Here is a 20,114-nt window from a genome sequence, read left to right on the forward strand (position 1 = left end):
TTCTAAGAAGAATATTTCCTTGAGGGAGGCTGCATCAGAAAATGGACAAATCATCTAGGCCAGGCATAGGCAAACTCGGCCCTCCAGATGTTTTGGGACTACATCCCTGACCACTGGTCCTGTTAGCTAGGGGTGATGGGAGTTGCAGTCCCAAAACATCTGGAGGGCCGAGTTTGCCTATGCCTGGTCTAGACCCCCCCCCCAAATAAATAAAAAATAAATAGGAGGAGAGAGGAGCCTTTGGCAAGACACAAATGAAAGGAACGGAACTATAAAATGTCATTCCTTGGGGAACCATTGAGCAACGAGTCTGAGCACTGTGTATCTGAGAGTGGGAGCCAGGACATCTATTTCCATGAAGAAGAGGAGGAGGAGGAGTAGTTCAGATTTGATATCCCGCTTTATCACTACCCTAAGGAGTCTCACAGCGGCTAACAATCTCCTTTCCCTTCCTCCCCCACAACAAACACTCTGTGAGGTGAGTGGGCCTGAGAGACTTCAGAGAAGTGTGACTGGCCCAAGGTCACCCAGCAGCTGCAGGTGGAGGAGCGGGGAAGCGAACCCGGTTCACCAGATTACGAGTCTACCGCTCTTAACCACTACACCACCACTGGCTCTCATGAAAGAAGGAAGCAAATGGGATGCTTTTAGGAAGGGGAAAGTCACGGGAACATGGTCTGCACTGGCCTTGGGCCACTTGTTAGCGCCCTACAGAAAGTCTTTCTAAAGTGGATCCGTTATTACAGTGATGGGGGAATGGAACAAAGTTCCATACTTTTCCGTGTATAAGACTATTTTTCTTTCTTTTAAAATCATGCTAAAAAGTGGGGGTCGTCTTATACATGGGTAGTGCATAGGGTGGACGTTTGATTGGTTGCTGCCGAGGCTGACAGCGGCTGTTGTGTTTGTTATTGGTTGCTGCATCAATAGGTGGTGTTGATTGGTTGATGCTCTGGCAAATGGGTGGGCGATTGGCAGCTTCTGCCACCGATGGGACAGACGAGAGGCGGATTTAGCAATCCCCCCCCCCCAAAAAAAGCTCAGCAAACCTGTGCCATCTCCCCTCATTTTCTTAAATTTGACTCCCCAAAAATAGAGGGAGCCTTATACATGGGGGCGTCTTATAGACGGAAAAGTACAGTATATCGGCTTTCTCTCATGCTATATTATATAATCAAACAAAATCCTTTCCCTTGCTGCCTTACAGTGAGGGATTTTTTTGCTTCTCCAATCTGTCGGATTTGAAGCTATGGTGGTATAGTTAAGAGAAGCTGTGAAATGCATTAAGGAACCCCCCCCCCAAAAAAAGTGCTTTTAAAACAGAGGAATCATAGAACAGCTGAAAACAGCAATTACGACGCAATTGTCTGTGGGAGAGAGAGCTAAACAACGGTTTATAGATTTGACCTACTGTATCTTACCTTTAAGAACACAAAGAGGAAAACATTGCTACACAGAGCAGTGTAGTGAGTTTGGCAGAACAGCAGTAGGGGCAATGCTGCCTCTGACTAGGACAGGGATGGGGCAGGGCAAGGTGAGGTGAGGTGGTGGCCATGTTCAAATGAAGATCATTGGGGGACCTTGGGCCAGTCACTGCCTCTTAGCCTAACCTACCTCACAGGGTTGTTGTTAGGATAAAATGGGCAGGAACCATGTGCGCCACCTTGAGTTCCCTGGAGAGCAGGCGGGATATAAATCAAGTAAATCAATATTAACTACAGTGGTACCTCGGGTTACATACGCTTCAGGTTACAGACTCCGCTAACCCAGAAATAGTACCTCGGGTTCAGAACTTTGCTTCAGGATGAGAACAGAAATTGTGCTCCGGGGGTGCAGTGGCAGCGGGAGGCCCCATTAGCTAAAGTGGTGCTTCAGGTTAAGAACAGTTTCAGGTTAAGAACGGACCTCCGGAATGAATTAAGTACTTAACCAGAGGTACTACTGTAATGGGTTTTGATGCATCGTGTCTAAATATTGTTTAAAGGTTTTTTTAAAGGAACTCGTGAAGCAAAACATGCTGAGTCATACTGAAAGAGTACTGGCTTTGTGTCTGCACACACGGGGAATCAAATGATCTACATGTGAGAAGTCGCATTAGCCTCTAATGCTGAATCTCAATTATACAATGGCGTTTCTAAAGAAGCCTTAAGTTTAACTGTGGTTTTATTTAATGAAGCACATTTCCACATGCAAAAATATTGTGAAATTACATTGTTTTGATGGAGCGCTGGCATTTGCTCAATTTTTTTTATATTAAAGTACCGTACTGAAGAGAATATCTCCCTCTTGCCACTTGTGTGAATGATGCCTTTAGAACAGCATGGGTTGACTTAGCTGAAGCCGCTTTGATTCCATTTGATAAGAAGCAAGAGAGTGAGGAAAGAAGTTATAGGACGATGCAAATGATAGCAAGCTTTCCTAGCTCAACGTGGAATAAGCTAAGGTACCACTTTAGCTAATGGGGCCTCCTGCTGCCACCGCGCCGCCACCACACAATTTCTGTTCTCATCCTGAAGCAAAGTTCTTAACCTGAGGTACTATTTCTGGGTTAGTGGAGTCTGTTACCTGAAGCATCTGTAACCTGAAGCGTCTGTAACCCGAGGTACCACTGTAGATGGTCTTCCAAGAACTTTCCGCTGTACAACTCCTTAAGCAGACAAAAGTCCTTCATTCTGTAAAACTTTGCATAGGTACATTCTAGAGCTTCTTAAAAACACCAGACAGCGCTTTCCGCCTGAGGAGTGCTGTTTTCTATGCAATGTGGCAAAAAAACCACCCAACTATTTATTTAATAGCTTGTACACTCCTTTGCAGGGGCGCGGGTGGCGCTGTGGGTTAAAACACAAAGCCTGGGACTTGCCGATCAGAAGGTCGGGGGTTCGAATCCCCGCGACGGGGTGAGCTCCCATTGCTCGGTCCCTGCTCCTGCCAACCTAGCAGTTCGAAAGCGCATCAAAGTGAAAGTAGATAAATAGGTACCACTCCAGCGGGAAGGTAAACGGTGTTTCCATGCGCTGCTCTGGTTCGCCAGAAGCGGCTTAGTCATGCTGGCTACATGACCCGGAAGCTGTACGCCGGCTCCCTCGGCCAGTAAAGCGAGATAAGTGCCGGAACCCCAGAGTTGTCCACGACTGGACCTAATGGTCAGGGGTACCTTTACCTTTACCCTCCTTTGCAAAATCAACATGGTGATATATAACATGGATGTGAAACCTGTCTCTTCCCCCCACCATCCCCAATATTGTTGAACTCCAAGTTCCATCAGACTCAACAAGCATGCCCAATCGTCAGGGATAAGGGAAACTGCAGTCCACCAACATTTGGAGGGCCACAGGTTCTCCATCCCTGGGCCATCCCTTGGGTTTTACATCATAAATAAGAGTATAGCCGAAAGTTCAGTTTCAAAAAACAATTACTCCTGTACTTCAAGAGAAGAAGATAAGGTGAAAAACAACAGGTCCTCAAGAATGTTGCAGACAGACCAAGAATGAAGAGGCACAAACCTCAAGATTTTGGAATTGACAGGATCACAACTAGAGAGATAAAGAGAAGATCTGTGAAGGGTTCCATGCGTCTCCACCCTCAGCGCTTAGCCTAGACACTGAGGTCCTCCTCCGAGGGTCTTCTGCTTGTTCCCTCACTGTGAGAAGTGAAGTTACAGGGAACCAGGCAGAGGCCTTCTCGGTAGTGGTGGCCTCCCTGTGGAACACCCTCCCGTCAGATGTCAAGGAGATAAAGAATTACACAACCTTTAGAAGACATTTGAAGGCAGCCCTGTATCGGGAAGTTTTTAACGCTTGATGTTTTTATTATGTGTTTAGATATGCTGTAAACCGCCCAGAATGGCTGGGGAAACCCAGCCAGATGGACAGGGTATAATTATAATCATTATTATTAGCCACACAAAATATTCGTGCGCTACCTTACCTGCATCTGCAGAGCAGTTAGGTGGGCTCTTGTACTTTGCTTGGCTGCTTAGCCTAAACTGAGAAAACACCTTTGTTCAAAGACACCTTTGAACATACCAAAAGCGAGGTATTCCATAAGAGCAGCAGAAATGTACACTGTCCATGTGAATCCACTGGAAAGAGCTATTCAGCGAACCATCTTAAATGTGTTTGAGCAGAACCACAGATCATCATGCAGTGCGTGCTCCATATTGCCACCATGCCTCCATTTTCACAGATGACTTCATACTCAGTCTCACATTCAGGAATTCTTTGTCAGTGTGGCTAATACCCCTCTGAAGGACCTGTCTAGCACATCTCTTGACACCTTGCCTCAAACCAAGATTTGAATACCATACAGAACAACTGGGAGGGGATTTCATACGCTCTTCAACTTTCTTCCTTAAGGCTTTTCTACGCAATAAATTGCTCACCCTCTGGTTCAGAGCAAACTTAAAATTCTATCTATTTTGGATTTTTGAAAGTGCTCTATGGCGCTGACCACAGATTCTCTATTGGACATCCTGTAAAAGGCTAACACGTTTAACAAGGGAATTATATGACCATTTAAAATATATGATTCCTGTACAGCTATAATGCCCATGATCAGCAATTCCAGAAGACTGATCTGATGAACCTCACTTTCTTCTTCTTTGCATTTTAAGCAAAGCTCTGGGGAGGGTGGTGTTATAGGAGCGAAGCCTGGCAAAAATGTCATTCCTTCATAATAGAAAGTGTCTGACAGCAGAAACCAGCATTTACTAAGACAACAGACTTCTGCATAAAATAAAGATCCATTTAAACCTGAGGGGAAAATATAAATCCCTGCCTGGAGAAGACTCCAATACACAATTCACTATGGGGTTAGCAACAGAGGGAGGAGAGGAAGATGCAGGAGGAAGTAACAGGGGAATAATATGTTTTCAGTTGAGCTGCACATACTTAGGCTTTGTTTCAGGAGATATAGCTGGCCAACGAATACAAAGTCAATTTTTGGCGTCTTATATAAATATCTGAACAGGAGGTGGGATGATTGGTTCCTTCAGCTGTTCCAAAACGCAGCACCCAGATTTCTGGATGGGTTTCCATTTAAGAACTCATATAACCCCTTTTTAAAACAGCTGCGCTGGTTCAATAGTTCGTTTTCAGGCCCAATTCAGTCAGTGTGTAGTAATGGTTAGAGTGTTGGACTAAGACTTGGGATCCCGGGGTTTAAATCCACACTCGGCCATGAAGCTCACTGGGTGAACTTGGGCCAGTCTCCTAATAATAATAATAATAATAATAATAATAATTTTATTATTATTTATTATTTACACCCCACCCATCTGGCTGGGTTTCCCCAGCCACTCTGGGCGGCTTCCAACAAAATACTAAAATACAATAGTCTGCTAAACATTAAAAGCTTCCCTAAACAGGGCTGCCTTCAGATGTCTTCTAAAAGTCTGGTAGTTGTTTTTCTCTTTGACATCTGGTGCGAGGGTGTTCCACAGGGCGGGTGCCACCACTGAGAAGGCCCTCTGCCTGGTTCCCTGTAACTTCTCGCAGCAAGGGAACTGCCAGAAGGCCCTCAGCGCGGGACCTCAGTGTCCGGGCAGAACGATGGAGCTACTTGGAAGATGAAGTTGCTATATAAACGTAATATAACCAAACAAAGCCCTAAAGAACCAAAGCCCAAATACCAGAGACCCTCTTAGGCATTAAGATCAAGAAAGGGTAGTTCCAATGCCCTCAGAAGTTTGGGGCGGTTGGCAGCCCAGGGGAGTACATTCACTGAGGGACATTCACTACGTTGTGGAATTCCCTCCCCATAGTTTGATGAGGTGCTCCAAATTCTGTGAGAGAATCTTTGCTCTCTTCAGAGACCAATAGCTGCCATGATGCCCTGGGAGGGGGGTAAGGAATGACTACAAAGTCTGGCTGTCTTCAGGCCTTCTGTTAACTATGCATAATAAACATACAATGGAGGGGAGCAAGGATGAGCACACCAGAACCACCCCCTCATTGTTGTTCTCGTTGCCCACAAGTTGGGGTGGGGCTCTATGAAGCGGGGAGCCTCTTGTTCTCTTAAGGGGATCTTATGTATTACAGGGGTCAGCAAACCTTTTCTTTTTCTCTTTCTTTTCTTTTTTCTAAATCATTTTTATTGAATGGTTTTATTTTACAAAAAACATTACAACCATACTACCACAAAATGTAATTGAGAAATAAAAATTACATACATCAATATTTTGTTTGTTATTTGTTATTTACCATCTTATTTCCTCCCAAACATTCCATACAAAACACACACCCCCACAAACACAAAAAAGGAAAAAAGAAAGAAAATAATAATTATATGGGTTAGCAAACTTTTTCAGCAGGGGGTCGGTTCACTGTCCCTCAGACCTTGTGGGGGCCGGACTATATTTTTTTTTTGGGGGGGGTGAACGAACTCCTGTGCCCCACAAAGAACCCAGAGATGCATTTTAAATAAAAGCACACATTCTACTCATGTAAAAACACACTGATTCCCAGACCATCCACGGGCCGGATTTAGAAGGCGACTGGGCCAGATCCGGCCCCCGGACCTTAGTTTGCCTACCCATGTTTCAGAACAAGAACAGGATCTCCCTGCTTCAGAAATCTGCCCCCCCCCCAACTCATGGAAGCTGACAAGAATGATGAGGACACCAGTGCTAGCACTAATTCCCACTGCCCGCTGTATTTACTATAGACAGTTGTTGAATACCAGCACGGGTTTAGTGATGCAGATAAGCCCATGACATCATTAAAAAAGCACATGACCAAACCCTTCAAAATGGCTAGGAAGGCTTCTCATTTCTAACCCACCAGAAATGAGAAAGTTGCAGGAGATTTTTTTTTTTGTCTAAACCAAATATATGTTGTGTGAACATTTCAAAAACAAATCAATGCTTCTGTACCCTTATAAATTTATTTATTTCCCCCCCTTTGGATCACTTAACAGTTACATCAATTTAACTTCGATATCATACTGTTTTGCCCAGCATATTTTATTATTTGTTTCAAGTTTGAATAACAACAACAATAATAATGCTGCAACAGGTATATGTTTCCTACCCAGCATGTTACTTATATTGTTTATATTTAAAGTAGTTTATCATGCTTAAATATGTAAGAGGAACATTGAAAGCAGCTAATACTGTACATAAGTATCTTCCAACAGATCACAGTATGAGAGAGAATCACATGTCATGCTAAGTGAAACCATGGCTCAGTTTGAATGTGTGGGCCTCTGGAGTTCACAGCCTGTTTGCTCCTCCATGATCCTTTTCCCTGCTGTGCTGAACTCAGGAGTGTGCCTAGGGATTGGGTAAGTTGGACCCCACCAGGGCGCAGAACCAGGGGGGCACAAAAATCACGTAGGAAGACAGCCAGATGGACCAACAGAGGAAGAGGAAGATGAGGAGGGGAGCAGACGCACCCTAATGGCTGTGTCACTGGTGGAGCACACAAGGTGACAAAAAGCAAACTTTTTGTGTTTTTGATCCATGATCTCTCTCGGCACCAATTCAGCTCCTTGCCAAGGAGCCTAGTTATGCCTCTGGCTGAGCTAAGATTTGCCTGAGCATGATGTGCAAACCAGGTCATATGCAGTATGGCTACACACAACAATATCTAGACCCAGCAACCACTTGGCAACAGTACAGAACCTACAAACAGAAACAAGATTTCATAGTTACAAGTGCTACAGGGTTTTTTCCTGCCAACTCAAACAGAAGAGGGGTGCGAGGTAGCTAACAACTCAAAAATGTTGCTCTATGTTTGACAAATCCTGCAGATTCTCATTAGGAGACCTGAGAGGCAGTGATCTGGTTCCTTGCCTTAGGTGAAATGCCAGTCTCTGTTACATTTCAGGGATGCTGGCAAAAAAAAAATAAGTAAGACTCTACTGCAACAGTCGGCCACCTGCTTCTGAAAAGCTAATTAAGGCAGTGACTCAGCAGCTATAGGATATTTGTGCCTTGTTGAAAAGCAGCTGTTGGCCAAGGTGGAAAAATGGGGGGAGAGATGATAAATGCTTTCAGTAGCTAGATGCTTTTCTTGTCCCACTGCCCTGCAACATTTCATCAAACATTGCAAAATTAAGTTCAGTGGGGAGATAAATAATAATAAGCACTGCATTCAGGAAGGAAAAACCAGATGCACCAATATAGGGTGGGTGGCACCCAGGCAGAGAGTAGTACATGTGGGGGGGGGACTAAGGGTCTTATAAGACCACTCACTTAAAATGAGTCAGCAGCATGATATCGTCAGTGTAAGACAGTCGGTGTAGTATAACTCTTCAAATGTTGGACTAGGCTCTCTGGGTTAAATAGGCAAGTCATTCTCTCTCTCTCCCTCTGCACAGGTTTGTTATTAGCAGTGCTTTTTTTTGGGGGGGGGAACATACCCCTAAACATTTTGTGAATCTTAGTTTGGCCTCATTGAGGGGCACTATTTCAATAGGAGTAGAAAAATGAGAGTACCCCTAAACACTTTTTAAAGGAAAAAAAGCACTGGTTGTGAGGATAAAATGAGGCCACCTTGAGCTCTTTAGAAGACGTTGAGTTATAAATGGAGTAATAGTAGTAATGCTGAAACAGCAAACACAGTTCTAGACGGCAACAATGGGCATTTATAGTGACCAAATCATGAGAAATTATAGTGCCACCTTATTCTGCTTTAGTTGAATCTCACCCGGAGTGCTGTGTCCAACTGCTTTTCTATATGCACGCATCATCTATATAAGATAATATTTTAGAGCAAAGCACATCAATGGAGACAAATCAATCACCTCACTTTCAGAGGAGAGATTTTTATTTGGTACATATAGCTTTGGCACCAAATATCTGCACAACACCCTATTTTAATAACCAAGCTGTGATGTTTACTCCCAAATCAAGGGCAATTCTGCTTTCATAGATTTCTACCAACACCATAGACAGTCATTCCTCCTTTAATGCAGTAATGTATTACCTGCAATTCTGAAATCTGTGATGGAGTAGAAGTGAAAGTAAAGGTTAAGGAAACGTTGACTTCCTTGTCCATTTTTACTTTTCCATTAATTCTCCACACACAGATACGAAGACATTCTGAACAAAATGTATATTTACATGAACAAGGTTTAGATCAATGTACACATGGAATCAGAGGCATGATTTTCTTGTGAAACCACAAAAAAAGTAAAAACAAATCCAGCTACATAGATTTGCAATATATTTTGGCAGTTTTAGTTGATTAACGTGCCCCAATCAAAGGGACTCCAGTATAGCAAACACTTCTGCTTCGCAACTAAGATATGAAAGCATAAACTAATCCATCATTTCCCTATTTTCTGTTTCCACTATACTTTACAACTTTTCCTGAATATTTTGGGTACAATACTATTATGTGTTTGCATTTTTAAGGATTACTTGTTTCTTCCACTTTCCAAGTGTTAGACCAATATTTGGGATGATGAGCAATATTAAGAATGGCTTGTTGATTTCACAGAGGAAAGGGGGGAGGGGAGGAAAAGAAGTGGAATGAAAGGAGATATCATGGACTTATCATGAAAGTTTTGCCATTCATTTAAAATGATGTGTGGGTTGTAGCTTTTGGCCGTGACTGTGATTGCACAGCAAATGACTGGATCATTAATCTCTCGTTTTGAAAGCAAGGCTTCTAAAATGTTTCCAGAATGAAACTGTATGAATCTAGGAAAATATAATAGCAAGTTTCCCCACCCCTTGAACTCTACTGCTCATGTTAAATATTGGGCCTGTGAGTTCACTGGAACCATCAATTCATATAAATACACAAATTGCATTTTAATGTTGCTGCCATTTTTAATCACACACAGACTGACTCTCAAAGTGAAGGCGATTCAACTTTGACAATATCTGTAACAACTTTAACTTGGCATGTTGGCATACTGAGTAACAAATATCACAGAGGAGTTGGTTTCAGTGGTTTCTTAAGTAAACGATACGCACAAGCGTCACAATTTACAAAACAGTACAATCTGCAGCAGTGGCGGCAGCAGAAGAAGCCAAAAGCACAACACAGTCAAATTTAAGGGGCAACAGCACAGAAAAACATAGGCCCATCCACCGGCAAAAGCTCCTTCAGGCTATAGTGGCAGCAAAAGTTCAATGCCTCCTTGCACCAAGAGTCCCATGAGGAAATTTGCCTTGTTCTAATTTTGGAATCTGGAAAAAAAACACACACCAGGAAGGATTTTTATATATATATTTAAAAATAATAATGATATGTATATATCTGAAAAAGAAAAATCTCTTCAAAGAAAAATATTTCCCCTCAGTGTGAAGCAAGAGAATCGCTAGTGACATATCAAAAGTACTGAAGCAAAGGTGTGGCTTTTAACATCAAAATGAAGATTAAGGCTAGTTACCCTGAACCTGTGATGTTTAGGCCATGTCATCACACTGTGACACTTGCGTGCCCATGTCATTTGCTGTCACTGGGGGAAAAAAGCACATAGCGAAGGCCTGACTAAACATGACAGGAACTTTCAAAAGTCTCCCCACCCCTCATTTTCTAAAATGGCAAACAGTGTTGGTTCAGCCCTAAAATCAATTCTGCGCTATGCCTGCAAATCTAGGAAAGCCTCATAAATAAATGCTGTGACTATTTCAAACTGACTGCTGGGATTCTCTCCCCTCCGGGCAATTCACATGACCAAACTAATATTGTTGAGAATGTGGGTTAGGTGGATCAATGTAGAATTTGGCACAGGATGAAGCAGGCAAAATGGTAGCATCATGTGGACTAGGCACATGATGAAGCAATCACAAGACCAAATCCCCCACAAACCTACTCTATATCTCCAAGCTCACCAACACAGTAATTTTAATTGGTCCTTATTCACGGAGAGAACCGCAACTATCAGCTAAGCAGAGTTGAAGGATGCGAATAAAAAATTAAAATGTTATTCCGTCTGGCTGGGTCTTTGGGGAGATGGCCTAGGCAGGAAGCTGTCACGACAAATGAGCATGTACTGGCATACGTCTTAGTAAATCAAACCACAAACACACAAAAAGAGTTAGCTGGAAGGCTGGTGGAAAACGCTGTTCAAAGCTGCACAATTTTAGATAACCTTGAAACAGCCAAAGCACTCTTTTGCTGCTGAACAAGGCTGCAGTGCTAGCATGTCTACTCAGAAGTAAGTCCCACTGAATTCAGGTAAGCAGGGCTAGGATTTGCAAGGGATCAGGACTTCGCTAATATCTTATGCTAGGAAATAGCTCTAAGCAAACAACAAAGAGTCACTCTGAACTGGAGCCTCTTTATTTCATATTTCAGTAACATAAGCTGGAGTAATGCCAGGTGCTTTTGGCAAATCCTGCCCCACAAAATAAATTTCTTCTCTGCTTGCCTATCAAGGATACTCAAGTGAAAAATCACTGTACTGCTAGAACGCTTCTTGACGCTTAACAGCAACAAGGAAACCAGTTACTAATGGGGCCCAAAACTGGGAACTTAAGAAGTAGCGTGGCCTGCTTGCGGATGGGTGAATTGGTCGACTTGGGTTTCTTTCAGTTTTTCTGCTTTCCAATTTTAAATTCAGTTCTCCATATTCCTGCATTCTTTATGCATACAGTGGTACCTCGGGTTAAGTACTGAATTCGTTCCGGAGGTCCGTACTTAACCTGAAACTGTTCTTAACCTGAAGCACCACTTTAGCTAATGGGGCCTCCTGCTGCCGCCACGCCGCTAGAACACGATTTCTGTTCTTATCCTGAAGCAAAGTTCTTAACCTGAAGCACTATTTCTAGGTTAGTGGAGTGTGTAACCTGAAGCATATGTAACCTGAAGCATATGTAAGCCGAGGTACCACTGTATTATTTGGTTGCAGAACTGGACCACAAAATTAGAAGAGCGAATGTCAAAAAACAATGCCGGTTGCGTAGTGGTTTGCAAAATGTCAATTAGATCGTTTCTCATTTAAACTTCATGAGACCCGTTCTAATTCGTTGTTTCTCTATCACATTTTAAAACATTTCTCTGCATACATGAAGGGTGGAAAAATGAACCTTGAGATTCTCAGGAGTCCAATGGCAACCCAATAAGGTTTTTAAAACTGTGTGCAGTATGTAGGGCTTAGTGGCCCCCTTCAGTTCATTCTTTGCTGAAACGTGACCACCACTAAAAAGCCTCTGCTACGTTTCATAAATGTGCCCTCTTGTTTCTACATGAAAATTTTTTATCTGTCTTTCTGTACAGTGCAGAAATTCAGCAGTACTAGAGTGGTGTTGCTCTGTACAGGCATGCATGCCGGGTGTAGAATTAAAGCAAGCAGCAGCTATCAAGGCACCCCACTGCTGCAGTCAGGTGCAAAACCAGCAGAGATGCTGGTGGCAATTCCAGATTATGTTGTGCCACGTTTTAAAGATTCCAAAAACCTGAATCTATACAGGCATCCCCAAAAGCATCTCACTCAGACAAGCAAAAAAAATCAGAGCATCCCCAGCTCTTATAGTCCCAGTACGGCATTAATACTGACATCGCTTAATGGTGACTGCACAGAGATAAGGAGGAAAGGTTAGGATGTGTCTGGCTGTAGATGTGTAATCTCAGCCCTCCTGAGGGAATGGTCCAAAACCTTTGACCTCCCCAGATGCAAGAGTAGTGCTGTTATCTTAGCTCTTCTGCAAAGGTCCCCCTTGCATTACATTTGCCTGTACAGACACCTGATATTCATGGATCTCTGTTGCCCTATAATGGGCACAGCTGTGAAAATGCACAACCATAAAAGAAGCTATAAAGCATCATATGCAAGTACAATGATTTCATGGAATGGGCCAAAAGCCCCACAACCAGTATTAGGCACCAAATATTCCTTCCCTATCCCCACGAACCCAGGAAACTCAGTACACCAGCAGTTTCGTTCATGTACGCGGTTGCCAACAGCCCAGAAACGAAGCCCTGGTCTGCTGTTTCTCGTCTTCCTTTAACAGAGATTTGATATGCAGGAACCCAAAGGCAGTGGCGTAGCGTGGGTTGTCAGCACCCGGGGCAAGGCAAGTAATTTGCGCCCCCTAACCCGTGGATTTGCGCCCCCTAACCCTAACCCCCAGATGTTGCGCCCGGTGCGGCCGGGCCCCCCTGCACCCCCCACACTACGCCACTGCCCAAAGGGAAGGTTTTCAGGGATGGAACAAAACGTGGAGATTTGTTCATTGCTGCAGTTGAGGTTCTAGTTCAGAAGCTGGTAATCCCATTAGAAATCCTATCACAGTGGCGGCTGCTTCTTCCAGGAGAGCCTAGAAATGTATTATCAGCAAAGCAAATCTTTGTTGTACATATTGTTTTCAGTTCGTTTGACATATGGTCATGAATACGTATGAACACTAGTTTTTTTTTAAAAAAGAAAAGCAATCATGACCATAGTAGCTATGGAGACACGATCCCAAACCCTTGAATCTTGATCTCAAATGACCCATAACGCATATAGACTGAACGTATCAATTTATACAGGCATTATGGTAAAATCCACTACCGACCTGTTTTTGTCTCATGCCCATCTGATAACAGTGGCAACGACCTCTGCCTGGGGCTTTAGAAAGGATTAATGACTAACTGGCGTTAATAGCCTTTGGATGCATTTCAGCCATCAACTCTTCCAGCTCATCATTAATCCTAGGAGATGTGCTAGACACCATTCTGTCATTATTATTAAAACTTCATTTTAAAAAAAAAGGAGGAAAAGAAATCCTCTGCACAGATGGGTGCAGCATAATTGGGAAAAGAATAATTGTCATTGTATATTGGGGGCAAGCGTTCGCTGGGAACACGAAGTCTCATTATCGAGAAAGGGAAAGAAGGCTTTGAATGCTGAACCAAAAAAAGTGTGTGTAAGGACACTAGTAAACCTTGGCTTAAATAGCCCTGGCTCAGATGCCTGCCTTGCTAGCTCATCTTTTAACTTGGTGGAAGAGCTGGTCGCCTCTCCCGTGCAATAATATGCCATTATAAAGCAAGCCCTGGTTGTACTTGTGAAGATTCACAGCATGAGATCCTTCCTTCTCTAGAAAAGAGGGGATATCCTATGAGTGGGGAACTTCTACTGAGTTCAAGATGGGCTTTAGGCTGCAGAAAATGGATTCTGGTGTTATGGAAGTGATTTCCACTGCTTGGTTTAAACTGTGATGAAAACATAGTTAATCATTAGCCATTGATTTTATTGCATTTTACTGTTGTTAGCTTTTATTGTAGACTGCTGGTAAAAAAACTCTTTGGGTGAGTCATAAGTCAGTGGTTGTGGATCAAATGGGAAGAAAGAAACTTTGGAGGAGAGGGCAACATGCCTGCTCTTCGACCATGCAAAAGGATCAGCCAGCTGAATACTGAATATAGCATTGACACAGATCCTCTGACTTCAGTGTCATTTGTTAAAATGCAGATTGTGTATTTTCGCACAGAGGCAAGCAGAACAAAATATGAATCTCCAGGGTATGGTCTGAAAGTCCATTAGCCCAGCATCTTGCTGAAGCTAGGCGGGTCTGGATCTGGTCAATAACCTGGCATTGGTGTGAGCTTAGGATGTCATTTCACTCATCAGATGATGTAGCTTCTAGTCCACAAAAACTTGCGCCTTTTCAGGGCACGAGACTCCACAGATTTTCCATGTCAAGAGGAAACATCTGCCACCCCCAGCTGCACTATGTTCTTAAAGCCATTTTCGTGGAATGAAACTAAGCAGGCCAGACATTTTCTTTTGCCATACTGTCCCTGCCACCCCCCAAGGCACAATGCGCTCGGCAACATACATGACAGTGACAGACTTGTCCTTCTGAATGCCCCATCACACATCAAAGCTGGGTGAGGGGTGCTCACCACTTCTCTCACCCTGGGGTCTCCATCCCAGGTCCTTTTCTCCCAACTAATCTCACTTCAGCATGGAATCCTGGGGGTTAGAGGAGAATATTGGGGCTCTAAACTACAGGGCTAGAGAGGGGTGTTACCCCTCCCCATGGATACATCCCTTTTGTTCTTAACATGAGACTATCCTCCCAGCCATGCTTTCCTCATGGCAAGAGCAGACCTGCATTTCAGGAGGCAGGTCTGCAGCTGCCATGTCCAATTTGGGCCTGACAAACCAGGGCAGTTGGTCTTACACATGCAAATTGCCTTCGTCCCTGCCAAAAGTAATCACACAACTGTTTAGAAAGTAAAGTTCTTCTCTGTCTCTAGATCAGAAAAAGGAGGTGGTCAAATTCATCCCAAACAGGAGTATGGTGTCTGAAGCCTACCAACGGCCTCCATTCTGAATTACATTGACAAATGTCCGTTTCCAGTTTTCCTGTTATATTTCACACACAGGGTTGAGAAATGTACACCACACAAAAGGATTCTTCTGTCAACAGTCTTTATAGGATATGCTATACAGGCAGGATAACATTACCACATATAAATCTTTTCAGTAGCAGCTAGCCTTGAACTCAGAACCTTTCGGGCTGTAGATAGGAATGCAACCCTGCTATTAAAACAGAATATTCTCCAAAAGACTTCCCCTCCCCGCAAAGATACAGCTGTACCTTGGAAGTCAAACAGAACCAGTTCCAGAAGTCTGTTCGACTTCCAAAACGTTCGGAAACCAAGGCACAGCTTCTGATTGGCTGCAGGAAGCTCCTACAGCCAATTGGAAGCCACGGAAGCCCCATCAGATGTTCGACTTCCCAAAATAGTTCACAAGCCAGAACACTCACTTCCAGGTTTGCGGTGTTCGGGAGCCAAAACGTCCAAGTACCAAGATGTTTGGGATCCAAGATATGACTGTACTTGAAAATCACCCAGGCTGGCTATGGGATCTTGTCTCAGCAAGAGACAATATTCTGCTACTGTTAATCCAGTGTCAAACCTCCTCTCTCCATTATCTCTTGTCTTTGCTTAGTGCCTGTTTTTGTTCCTTGGCTTCTCCTGCTCACACTATCAGGCTTGCACATCTTTTCCAGACACCCAGCTTCCAATTCCCTGGAAAGGATCTCTTGAACCTAACTTGAACTCCTGGCACCATCTGGCTTAACACTCTGAACTGCTGACCCAGGTAGTTGATTTAACAGTCTTCAGTCAGTGCCTCTTGAACTTCACGTGCGCAGGGTCACGATGCATAATACTGACAAATTTATGGCGACGCTGACAGAAGCAAACAGGAACACATCTGCGGTAGGTCTTATTATGGACCTCAGTGATAACATTCCATTAAAAAAAGGAGGAGGGACAGAAAACGAAAGCAGTACCCTCATTTTGTCAACCCAGTTCTGAAGAAAGACTTGAGAATGAACAAGTTTATTTAGTATTGTAAACGAAATGACAGCAGTCCCTGCCGTGTGGAACGCATTCATTATTTGATGAATAACAAGCAAAATCGATGACTTTGTAACAGAATTTGTGTGATCAGTCAATCTAAATCATACGAGTGCTGCATCAAACCTCCCAAATTGAAGTAGACATTAATTGGGCTCAAGGAAGAACCTGATGTCTCACATGACAGTGAAGTAAAACACTCATTACGTTTCGTAACCGTACATATGCCAGATTAGAACTTCTTGGGGGAAGTGGAGATTGAGTGGTTGTGGAAGTGTGTGTGTGTGTGTGTGTGTGTGTGTGTGTGTGTGTGTGCATATTATTTATTATCATTTTTTTCATATCCCACCTTTTCTTCATGGAGCTCAAGGTGATCACATGCTTCTCCCCCTAACACACATTCTTTATCCTCACAACAACCTTGCGTAGTAGGCTAGGCTGGCCTAAGGTAGGGTTGCAGTTAGTCTGGAATTTCCCAGACATACTCTGAACACTGTAGTCGGATGCAGTGCCTGGGCAGAAGTCGGCAAAAATGTCCGGGAAAATCCAGATGTATGGCAACCCATGTCGGCAGGGTCGTTTTTGCCGATTTTCCTTTTTAAAAAAGCTCAAAAACTTTGGGCAAAACTAAGAAAAGCTCAGCAACTTTGGCCAAAAATAGCTCAATAATCTCACTTTTTGAAATATGGCAACCCTACCTAAGATCACCCTTGGTGACCTACCGTACTTCGTGACTGAGTAGAGATTTGATCCTGGCTCCCCCAGATGTTGGGCACTCTTATGGCAACGCAACACAGGCTGTGGGTACAGAGAATATTCTTTGAATTCCTTTCCTTCCACTATTGTAGAAGATACTGGACTGAGATGACCTAATCAATCAGTGTCTCTAAGCACGCGGTCTCCTAGGAAACTCTTAAGGTATGAGTGAGTATATTAATAAATATATGTAACGTGTTTTTTTCCCAAGTTAGAGCTGTTACCTAAGACACAAGCTGATGGTTCTCCCAGGAAAAGGAGAGCAGCTCATCTTAAACTGAAAGACGCAATGCTTAGATGGAGAAACCAAAATCAGGAGTTACTCAAGGCCAGATGGAACCTTATTGGCTCCAGGAAACTCCCTGTCCACTTTCAGGGTGGCACTGCAGAGCAGTCAAAATCAAATCAGCAGTTTCTTCTGCTTGTAAGCAAAAACTCAGTAGTACAAGGAATAAGGAAGCTGGGACCCCAACGACCACAACACACGCTTCTTGTTTAGCACTACATTTGTTAAATCAAACTGCCATGGGAGCTCCAAACTCTAGACACAGCCTGGGACAACCACTGAGGTGACAAACATTCATTCTTATAACAGCCCTGCAAATATAGAGATCATCTTTCATACTTTCCAGACTAGAAAACTGGAACCCGGGATAATGCTAACACAGTCAGCCAGTGCATTCTTAAATGAGGTGAAATTAGAACCCACTTTATCCAAACAACACTTCATCCAATAAACTAACTGTTTTTCTTTTTCTTTCTTTCTTTCTTTCTTTCTTTCTTTCTTTCTTTCTTTCTTTCTTTCTTGGGGCGCATACTGTGACTAACAGTATCATAACGACTTTTCCTAATGCCATAAAGGACATGTGCTCTTTAGATTTCAGCATTTAAGGCTCAAAAATTGCATTTTTGAACTAAAATCACTACCTCTGAATCTCTACAGCAAAACTCCATTTGTTTCCTTTTGCACTAGGCACATCTATTATTAAATCATGTTCTTCTGAAAAGTAGCGTCAGGCTTAGTTTTTTAAACATCTATTGAGAGCAGTGTTTTAGCTTAACGCAGGATAATATATTTGAGGAGTTTCAAATGCATTTATTTGCTACATACTATGCGGTGATTAAATATGATAATCTAATCTGGTTGCTTTGGAGGATAGGAACCAGCGTGAAATCAAATCTGTTCAAAAACTTCTTAAATGCAGATTTCATGTTGGCAATCAATAGTTCCTGTGCCATTTCCCTCCCTTCTCTCTTCTGTTGCAGATGTAAAAGTGATGTTAAATACAACTGCTCAGTTTTTTGGGGGGTAATTATGGAAAATACCTATACTACATTTTCATAACCTTTTTTTTTTTTTTTTTTACAGAAAGCATCATTTCATTAGCAAGCATTGCCAAGAATAAAACACTTATAACATTGGTGCACTAACATACACACACTGAGAAGCATTACTCTTGCTTCTCAAGTATTTCCCCCACTAATTTGCAGCATTAAAAAATTGAGAGTTAATGGGGAGTGGGGGAAAATATCCAAACTCTTCTGGCTAAGCACAAACAAATGTTAAAATGGAAAACTCCGATTCGTTAGTCAACCAATGCCAATTATATATCAAGAAGGCATGAGCTCAAATATAGCAAAAGTGAAAAGAACAAGATTCAATTAGAAAATAATGCTGAGCCTGCCGCTGCCCCCACCTAGATGAAATTTCAAAAACTTACACTGTAGTGTTCTTATCAGTCCAACCCAGGAAGCAGCCTTAAAAGTGAATTTTAGATTTTGCATCCATGCTCCATTCTTAATGATGTGACTGTTCAGGCACATGGTCGAGTAGCACTCAGCTTCTCCCTTAGTGATGTACGAGAGGCGAGCTCTGCTGATTTATCTAGTCTTTCTGCTGCAGATTAGCACTAATGTGCCTGCCTCTGCATCCTACCTTTCTTTTAAGCGAGTGGCTCTGCATTACCATTGGCAATCCAAATTAGACAGCCAATGCAGCATAGATTTCTCTCTCTCTCTCTCTCTCTCTCTCTCTCTCTCTCTCTCTCTCTCTCCCTCTCCCTCTCCCTCTCCCTCTCCCTCTCCCTCTCCCTCTTTCTCCCCACCCAGCCCATCCCCTCTGAAACAACTGGTAGGCATACAAGAAATCACACTGTTTGGATGTATTGATTCTCACTTCCAATTTCCCTGCTGGGAAAGAAGTAGTCACCATAGGTGCCCTTCCCTTCCTGCAAAAGAAGGCTGCTGTGGTTCGAAGGTCTGTTTGCGATTTATTCTTCTGAAATAGATTTAGCTTAGACAGATGGTCTCGGGCAAATAATTTGCATGCAGGAATTTTGATATGTGTAACTCATTGATAATAGCCATACACGTTCAGATTTACTATTTGCTCAGTGTAATAGTGTTTTGGGGAAACCGGATACAAAGTGGGTCAGGCTTTAATGCATTTAACATCCATTAGCGGCCATGAGCTCGTGCTCATAAATAGGTTTTATTTAATTACACTGCACAGGATACATAGGTTACACACTCACTCTCTTGCTCAAATCCATTCCTCTTGCCCTGCTCCGCTTTGGAACAACTGACATTTTAAAGTGTGCTGCAAGTTGTTCTTCTTAAGAACTGTCCTCACGCCTGATGTTTTACACTGCGCCTCCGAAGATGCCAACAAGTTTACTACAGCAAATAGCAAAGGACAAAGTGAATGGAACTGCTGCTACGTTCTTCCAGGCTTTCGAGTAATCAAGGAGTGTCCTAGCAATAAGGGACCATATTTTATTCATGATGTTTTCAGGCCAAGACACCACAAGATTTTATATATTTTTTTTAAGTTTAAAATTTTCATAAGCACTCTCAAACACTCAAGAAATAGAAAATGCCCCACAGCTTTTATTCCTTTAAAAATCTGAACAGCCTGACAACTTTGCTCCCTGTCTAAATCAATCCATACCACGCTTCTGCCTAGTTTAATTGCTCTCCACCCCTCCTACTAGAAATCTGAAGCTGAAGGAAATAGACCTGCTCTGTGAATAACAGCAAATGTCCAGTTGACATGAGATTATCTTCAAGGCATCAGTGTTGTTGTATGAACTCTTGTTC

The 20,114-nt window shown here is 42.9% G+C and overlaps 1 protein-coding gene and 1 long non-coding RNA gene across 8 annotated transcripts in view; both read right to left on the reverse strand.

Moving 5' to 3' along the window:
• The window catches only part of RAPGEF4 (Rap guanine nucleotide exchange factor 4), a 164,215-nt gene that overhangs the window by 95,024 nt on the left and 49,077 nt on the right, over positions 1-20,114 (reverse strand). Inside the window, exon 1 of one of the 5 annotated variants that reach the window (XM_081912219.1) lies at positions 18,737-19,101. The exons of the other annotated variants lie outside the window; for them this stretch is intronic. The gene's annotated coding sequence lies outside the window, so the exon portion shown is untranslated. Of the gene's footprint in view, positions 1-18,736; positions 19,102-20,114 lie in introns of those variants that run through there. 5 annotated transcript variants of the gene reach the window in all.
• On the reverse strand, positions 8,747-11,013 carry LOC309363807. 3 transcript variants are annotated; one of them, XR_014165597.1, is made up of 2 exons: positions 10,771-11,013; positions 8,747-10,141 (listed from the first exon to the last, which is right to left on the reverse strand). It is a non-coding gene; the product is annotated as an uncharacterized lncRNA (long non-coding RNA). The 3 variants fall into 3 exon arrangements; XR_014165598.1 differs by lacking the exon at positions 10,771-11,013 and adding an exon at positions 10,596-10,661; XR_014165599.1 differs by lacking the exon at positions 10,771-11,013 and adding an exon at positions 10,345-10,546.

This window comes from Podarcis melisellensis (assembly GCF_964234715.1).
Source record: "Podarcis melisellensis genome assembly, chromosome: 1".
Classification (NCBI taxonomy): domain Eukaryota; kingdom Metazoa; phylum Chordata; class Lepidosauria; order Squamata; family Lacertidae; genus Podarcis; species Podarcis melisellensis.